We start from the raw sequence: 9618 nt of genomic DNA on the forward strand, positions 1-9618 counted from the left end.
CCCTGCAGATCGCCAAACGAAGTCGAGGTTTCTCGCAGATCTCCTCTGGCACTTTCCCGATCTATCTCTCCTGGATGTATCTGTAACTCTGCCGATCTGCACCGTTTGCAAACCGCCAAACGAAGTTCACACTATTCACAGATCCCCTTGGCGCTACCCTGAGCGAAAAATCCGCGCTAATTGAAAATCGGTGCGAGTATTTTAATTGGCGCGACTTTCCCGGTAAAATCCCGCGCTAATCGGGTTTTCTGGCGCTTTGGCGCGATTTATCCCTTAAAATCTGTGCTAATTCCTCTTCTGGCGCGACTGTCAGCGCAAAATCCGCGCTAATCGGCCTTTCCACTCAGAAAAAAAAAGTTTCCGAGTCTGAGCCAGGTGTTCTGCAGTCCACCTGCTCAATTGAGCACAGAGCTCTCGTGTACACACAGCCACAAAGGCACTTCAAGCCACACAGGCTATTCCAGCCACACAGGAAATTCCACCACACAGGTGACAAAAGATCAGGCTCACTCAAGCTGAGCTCTGATACCAAGATAAAATGTGAACAAAATTGAAAAGAAAGAGATGTAGCTCTCAAGTGTGGCCTGCACCTGGGGATTACACTCACAAAACTTGAGAGATCACTCTCGTCCACTCTATTCATCAATCAATCAAAGATTACATCATTAAATACAATACTAGGAAATAGGAAGTTCCACACAAATCCCATAACTATAGGAACTAATCCTAAACTAGGGAGAAAGTTACAACAATGTAACTATTTTCTCCATTAATATCAAAATAATATTAATTATTCTCAACTCTCTGGTCTGCAAGAACTCTAGGATGGGCCGCTCCCGAACCCTGGACATCTTCACATTTTTCAATAGTGACTGAAACTATGAAGGTGGAGTTGGCTAAAGAACACAGGATGCGGTAGCGAACAGTGGGGTGGGCAGCATGCTCACATTCAACAGTCCTGACTCGCCCGCGACCCCTGCCTCTGCCACTTCTGGTGACAGGGGGACTGCTACGACCAGGTTCCAGCGCGTCCGAGGAAGAGTAAGAAATGGGGGTGGACCGCTGAGAGGTGGCACGACCGCGGGAGCCGCCACGCCTGCTCCCCATTCTGGGCCGTTCACGCGGCATGGCAATGTGCAGAGGCTTGTCAAAGGAGCGGATACATGGAGAGGAATGGCAACAAGTCCAGTGCCCAGAGTGAAGCGGAAACAGAACCCCGACTGAACCGTAAGAACCTGGAACCAGAGCCCAGCGTTTATGGTATGCTCTTGAGCCGAGTAAGGGAATGACAGGCCTAAGCTCGCTTGCAGAATAGCTCAGTGAAACACACAACGCAGCAATCCATAAGGCCGCAGAGGTCTGCGACGAAGCCGCGGGAATGATGAGCTTATGGAGCGCCATAGCACAGTTAACCATGAGACTGATGGAGGAAGTAAATGCCTTCATTAATATGCTTGTGCGAGACCAGCTCGCCCGTCCAGTGCAATAACCCGTGGCGCGCTTGGGCTGACACCTGCCCATTTGATACGCCACCATCGTACCATCCGACCTGCCAAACACCTGCATCCGGGAAATATATATTATACTATTAATCCAATAAAATAAACGAATTGAAAACTGGCTCCCCTTTTGAGAACATGGCATTCAAATTGCGGGACCGTTCTATGTATGGTCCCTTTTGGAATCGTCTTTTTCCCAAAGATTTTGGAATCCGTTTCTCTCTATTGTTGTTCCATTCTTTGAATGCGGCAAGCAGGCAAGATATTGAGTACGTTATCATTAGATCGATGAACACATATATATAAAAGTTCATTATAATCTCAATGAGATTTGTAGGGTTGGTTAAATTATTTGATGGATAACCTTCCAACATGTTTTTGTTAATTTATGTAAATATCAAAATAATGTATATATTTTGTTGGAGAATTTAATTCCAATCACTTTCTATGTGTTATAGTTATTTCTCCAAGTGTCACAGATACTTGAGTTTAGTTCCATTTCACTCTAGTCATTTATCACTGATGTCTCCAATGTAATCTTATTTCACTATCTTGGAATATTGAGAAGAACAATCTCTGCTCCATGTTTTCTTTTCAATTTGTCATAGTATCAGACCAAAGTCCCATAAAACTTCAGAAAGAGTAGTCCCATAAGACTCCAAAGAGAGCAGTGTGTCTTGAGAGGGCTTGAACACAAAGGTCCTGAGGAGCTTGATGTTGAGAGGAAGTGGAGTAACTGAGGGTAATTTTTTTTAACAATTTAGTGACCAACACACTTACTATCTATGTTTAGGACATACACACCTGTGTTAGGGCATGCACACAATTTTTGAAAAGCACGTCTGTGTTAGGGCACAAAGTTTGAAAATTTTGAACCAAAGGTACTTTCACATCACTATGAAAGTTTGAAATACAACTTGGAAAATATAATTCCTACTTTTCTTAGTTGTGATTCTTACTATGTAAAGGAGTTTGTTTCTATTCCTTAGGAATTGTTTAGATCTAGATGTTTCCTAAATTGGTGTGTGAGTGAGATATTCTCTCAATCAAGTGATCGAGTGTCCAAGATAGTCTACCTATCTTGAGACAACACTACATGTATTTATATGTAACATTATTTGATGTGAATATAGAATTAGTGTGCATTATTGAATTTTAACTTGGTATTAGAGCTCGTTTGGGTCTCGACCTTGGCCCTTCCTAGGCCGAGGGAAATAAGAGTATATGTATTTGTATTTGTATTAGATGTCTTACCTTTATATTTGTCCATTGGATTAACTGATTGTTGTACGCCTCCTTTTCGAGTTTCCATACAAAACTTGAAATATAATAGTGTTATGAGTAATTTTTTCTTTTTCTTTTTATAATCCCTTTTGCACCATACTTAATCAATATTTACTATCTGTCTAAGTATCATTTGATGACTAAAAGTGACCACACATTCTAATGTTATGTTCTCTTTCCATATTGACCTTTGAAGGTGTAGCATAGGTGATGTATGTGGTTGTCTTATAAACAATAATAGGTATTAGATGTTCTAACCATACCTTTAAACTACCACTCCTATGTTGCCAAGTCAAATACCACTAGTTGATGAGTATTCAGATGCTACTTCAGATTATATTTCTGATATAGATAAGCCTTTACTTGTCACACATGTTGGACCACTAATTGTTCAAACATTGAGATAATACTTCCTCATATAGTTCAGAATATTCTCAACCACTTTCAGCACAAAAATGGCACAGCATGAGTGATCTCTTAGATGATCTTGCTAGTAGACCTCAATTAGAGGATGCTCCACAAGTACTCTCAATTATTGAGCCATGCATTCCCATGCATGCATATGATCCACAAAGTTATGTAGACGTAGTTGGGCATACTACATTGGAAGCAACTATGGATGACGAATACAACTCTCTCATTGAGAATGAGACTCTGGACCTAGTTCCACTACCTTCCAATCATGACTTGTGAGGTGCAAGTGGGTGTATCGAACCAAGAAAGAAGCAGATGGCAAAGTTAGTCAATATAAAACACGTTTAGTGCCCAAAGGTTTTTAGAAGGTACATGGTGTTGACTATGATGAGACTTTTGCTCTAGTGGAAAAAATTGATTTTATTTGGCTAGCTCTCTCCATTGCAGAAGCTAGATAGTGGGAGGTGTATCATTTGGATGTGAAGAATTCCTTTCTTCATGATTATCTTGAGGAGTAAATATACATGGAGGAGTCACACAGATACATGTAAAATTCATCTCTCATATGCAAACTAAAGAAATCTCTCTATGGCCTCAAGCAGGCACCTGGAGCTCGGTATGCAAAGATGGATTCCTATTTGTTGTATAAAATTTTGTATGTTGCAAATATGATTCCAATGTTCATTTGCTAAAGAAAATTGTCTCTGTGTTGATCTTAGTACTCTATGTGGATGATATTTTGATAACATGTAGTTCAATTTATTATCATTGCTGAGAATAAAACTACATCGCAGAAGTGGTTTTCTATGATAGGCATGGGCCTAGTTAATTTTTTCCTTAGACCAGATCAATCAGAATGGTTCTAAGATTTCCATTTCTTAACCAAAGTATGCTAGAGATCTTTTGGCATGATTCACACGAGTGATTACAAGCCAACAACCACACCTTTCTTGTCAAGGATGAAGCTTGAGGATGGAAAAGACACACCATTAGTTGATTGCACATTGTACCATAAGCTTGTGTAGAGTATTCTTTAGCTCACTCACTCCCATCCTGATCTCTCATATGCTAGAGTAGTTTCCAGATACATGTAGTAGCGACATGAGTTACATTAGAAAGATGCAAATCACATCCTTTGATATGTCCAGGGGAAAATCACCTATTGTATTCATTATGTAGCAAACTATTCTTTAGATCTCATTAGGTTCACAGATTCAGATTGGGATGGTGATAACCTTGATCACAAGTCCACCTTCGGTTATGTACTTATCTTGGTATTTATCCCATTTGTTGGTCAAGCATGAAGAAGGATGCTATTGCTTTATCATTAGGATAGCCTAAGTACAGAGGAGCTATAAATGTTGTTATTTAGACCATTTAGTTGTAGCTTTTCCATTTTGAGCTTGGTATCATTGTCCATTTTCTAACTCTCATATGGTGCGACAATTAGAGTACACTGAATTTTTGTAGAGATCAAGTGCAGTGACATCAGACCAAGCATGTGAAGATCCACATGCACTACATCAGAGAATTGATCCATGATAGGATCATGGATCTATAGTACTCTCCCAGTTTTGAGCAGAATGTCAACATCTTCAACTATACTTTCATTGAGCACAAGTTTCACTTTTTGGGGCATCACCTTAGGGTGAAGGACACAACTCACTAACAACTGTTTCTTTTTTTAGTTTTTCATTGTATTTTGAGGGGCAATTTTTTTACCACTTGCTTTTCCCTCTTTCCTCTTTCATGCATTATACATGCATACCTAAAACAGCCTTGTTGTCATCCATTTTTCATCATACTCACCTAATTTATGCTTAAGGGGGGTGTTGGTGTACGTGCACATTAGTTAGCTTTAGTTTGCTTTAGTGCTTTCATGTGGTGAACATGCACATTAACATAGCATAAAGCACACTTAGATTTAGTTAGATTTAGTGCTTGCATGCAATTAAACACAATTTAGTTTCTTTATGTATTGATTCTCTAATCAATATTGAGATATTGAATTCATTCTCTCTTCAAATTTTCCTTTTTAATTCTTGCAAGTTTATGCAATTATTCTTGAGCTAGGTCCTTACTTGTGCCCTAATAATTTTATAATATAATAAAATATGCACATAAGTTGTATTTGGTAGTTATAATACTTTATTATACAACATGGAAAGCTTTTTGTTGTTGAAGGGCAACCTATCCTTCAAGAAAAGAAAGATAACGACATTGCAAGACCAAACATCAATAAAAGCACCATCATAACCTCTATTACCAATCACCTATATATGAACTTGATTAAAATTTCATTTCATTGATTATTACCAATGTCAACTTCAATTCACTATGGAAGTTAAGTAGTTACCTCGAGTGCCACATTATTTGGGCTTCCATAAGTCATATGCAGGAACTTGTCTCCCTAAAAGACCACGCTCAAACATGAAATAATCAAATACCCTCCTCACATCAAAATTACTCCCAATATATAGAAAAATCGTTGGAGAAATACCCTAACTTGTTGGGGCAGCATGTTGATGCCGAAGTTAAATATCTTGTCATTTCCCTTTGAATCCAACAAAATGTTTTTGGTCTAATCTTTTAGTTTCAACAATTAATTTTATGTCAATTAAAACTAGTAGAACTAAGAATCTTCATATTCAAGGATATCACGACTTTAGTTGCATAGGTATGTATACCGTTAAATCTCTATGGTAAACACCCTACTGTGGAAATATCTTACGATGTCAATAAGTTGCTGAAAATAAAATCTCACTTTGTTTTCTTCTTGTTTTTCATTATATCACTGCATATAGAAAAATGAGAGGATTGTTTGTCAGACCAAAATAACGGCATAAACTACAAATAATTACACTGTAAGGAAGACACCATTGAAGATCACACTAATGATTTTGTTGCACAATTCACCCCCTGTAATAAATTTAAGAACAATATATATCTTCTTCTTACTTCCCAAAACATGTTTTAGAGCCAAACCATTGGTTAAAGAAACTCAACAACTTCCAAATTTTGCCTCTATATAAAAGTTTAGCAATCCGAACTAACGAACCTCGTACAATCTCACAACAATTGGATGCTTAATGAACTTCAAAGAGCATATTTCATGCTTGATCTACAAACATGAGAGTGACCACCAAATCAATGACCAAATTAAGAAAATGTGATTTATATAGAACAAAAAAACTATATTGTTGATAATTATTTTTGGAAATAATTGTGTAGAGTGTAGGCGAGGTTTAATTTTAAAGAGTGGACACTCCATCTATCATCAAGGATAAATACAAAAAAAAAGACTTGTTAATTATGTTTGATGATGAGTGGAAAGAAAAGTTTCATAAACCAAATAAGACTTGCAAATTGTGTTTTGATGATGAGTGGAAGGTAGAAGTTTCCTACACTTTATATTAACATTTTCAGAATAAAATTATCAAAAATATCATTTTCAATTATGAAACCTACACATTCATCACACTCTATTTAGGAAAGAATATTGAGAGATTTCTTATATGATCCACAATCTTGTGATGGAAAGCTTATCTTTATTCAAGTTTTTGATGGCATAGCTCCTTGTTTTCACATCAATGGTGTACTTTATGTTGGGTCATGGAAAAGGTATGCATTTACTATTAAAACTCATCATCCATTTCCTTTATTCTTAACCTTTCTATATCTCAATGTGCTAATCTATTAAGGAATTACGGTAAGAAATAAAGAAATTACCTGCACTTATGACTTAGCTAATTATTACTTTCCTTTTGCAGGAAAACAACAAAAGGGATAAATGTTGTTCCTTGAGAAGGAAAAACAAGAATTGGCAAGCTAAAGAAGGAACGTGGCAGTTGCAAATATAGCCAAAAGCAAATCAACAGAATCAATGTAGGAAAGGAAACGATGTTTGAAGACGGAAAACTGTTGCGCGTTTATCATTTATCTTTTCACCCTTTCCTATTATAAAAGAAGATTTTTTGTAATAAGAAGAGGGGAGGAATTTCTGCATTATTGTAATTGTAATTATAATCACAGACTCTCGATGTTGAGAAGAACACGCATATATGGTAATGCTCATTCAGTTTGATGATTAATATATAGGTAAATTTGTTGTTCCCTCGCAATTCCTGAAGTAACTTAGCAGTGTTTCGCTAGCGGCTAAGGGCCCGACCTCTGGTGGATTCAACTTCTCTTCTTGTGTCATACATTTCCAATTCTGTCAAGTGTGACGGTTTGATAGTATTCTTGCAATCTGTGATTTTATCGCTGTGTTGTTTATTATATTCTAGTGTTAATAGAATTTCTTTACTTTATATCATTCACAGTATTGTCATTGATTCAGTTTGCTTTCATCGCAGATCAAGTATCTTAGATAAATATTCCGCTTAGTATAATCAACTGGAAAGAGTGTTAACTATTTCTATTAACACTCTCATATTGATATTCATTTGCTTTTTATATTAATTATTGAGGATTGGGTTTGATTTAGATTCAATCAATTAAAAAGGGATGAGTTGTCATTACTCTACTCTCAACTGATGTTGCCATTACTTTGATGAATGTAAGATTTGATTAAATGATTGAGTTCTCTTTAATTGCAATTGGAATTTACTAGACGCATATGTTTACTCTTGTATTTAAAAGATCTTTACTGCAATTTAGAAACATTATTCTCTGAGTAAATAGCAGCCACACACTGTGTACACTCTTGAAATAAGAAGACTTTCCCGGATTGATAATTAATGTGAGGATAATTAGGAGTTTTAAAAGGCATCTTTTATCGGCTAACATTTTGGTGTTGTTGCTAGGGAGAGTGTAGCCATTTCTAAAGAGTAATGTACATCTGATGATTGCTGTTGAAGAAGAATTGGGTATTGAAAATAGAAGGTAAGAACCTACGTAACGAGCAAGTAAAGTGCTTGCTCATCCACCTGCTTTTCAGCACAATTACATAAAACTGAGATAGGTATTTGCTTCTTGTCTGTTGAGAGAGAAGTGGGTATTAAAAATAAAAGGTAAGAAACTACATACGGAGCACGTAAAATTCCTGCTCCCCCGCCCACTTTCCAGCAAAATTGTTAGGAACTTAGGGTAGAGATAAACATTTGAATTGTTTGCATGAATGACTAAGAATAAAAAAACTGAAAACATTCCAATTCCACTACCCAAACCCAACATATATAAGGGACCAATGACCCTTGGACGATCAACTTTCATATATGACATCTTAAAGAAAGTCGAATATCAGCCATTAGTAGGTCCTAGAAACGTTGCTTCCAGACAACTTACTGTCTCCCTTCGGGCCACAGGCTCACCATCTGTATCCTACGCTGAGGTCCACAGCAAAACTATTGGGATTGAGCATAGTTTTCAAGAAATTGAAAATTCACACCCAATTTCCTGACAAGAAGGGAATTCTTGTAATATTCGTGGAGGGGGAGAAACAGGGGAAACAGAGGAGCCAAGATCCCCTCAGGTAATAATTTTACAAGGAACACCCTGTATCCCATACCGAGGGAGTGTTGTTAAGATCATTCCCACCCCTTCTAATCATCCTAGGAATCACTCTCTAGAGATCCCAGAAGGGTACTTGCATATGTTTGATCAAATGGCCAACAACCCACAAGCACCCCAGACCTCTACATTGCAGTATCCCATCGTTGACACAACAATCAATGCACCCATGAAAGCTATCCCTCTCCAAAATATTCCCACCTTTCATGGACTAACATCAGAGGATCCAGATGCATTTCTGTTTGAATTTTATGTATTATGTTGGGGTTATGATTATACCACCGACCCCCCCAAAAACTAAATTTGTTTCCCTCTACATTAAAAGGAGCAGCCTTGTGTTGGTTTATGGGGCTAAGCGGGGGAACCATAAATGATTGGGATCAAATGAAAAATTCTTTCCTTAAGAAATATCAGGACTATTGCAGATTTAGGGAATTGAAAGACGAAATATTCCAGCTGGTAGCAAGACCTAGTGAAACGTTGGAAGAATATGTAGAATGTTTTCAATATAACCTCCAACGGTCTCCCTATGTAAATCTGCCTTTGCCTGATAATGTGCTAAAAGCTACACTGATTAAAGGGATGAAGGAACAATGGGTCGATACATTAAATATTATGGGTAAAGGTGATATATCTCAAGAAGACTATGTTGATATTATTAAATTGTGTATTAGGTGCTCAAGAGGTAGTATGAGATTGAAACTAGTGGAACGCGACATGACCTCCAGGGACAACAAAATCTCTGGTGGAGGTATAACTCGTGCAAAAATTGGCAACCTGCTAGAGGATTTCAAAACAGATATTTTGGGAACTCTGACAACACAATTAGACATTATGCAAGCCAAGAAAAAGCAGGCTAAAGAAGAACAAAACTTGGTGATATTCTTTCCTCAATGCACGAAGAATCATA

Source organism: Pinus tabuliformis, chromosome 9, assembly GCF_031772625.1.
Source record: "Pinus tabuliformis cultivar Carrire ecotype Pingquan chromosome 9, CPIR1, whole genome shotgun sequence".
NCBI lineage: Eukaryota > Viridiplantae > Streptophyta > Pinopsida > Pinales > Pinaceae > Pinus > Pinus tabuliformis.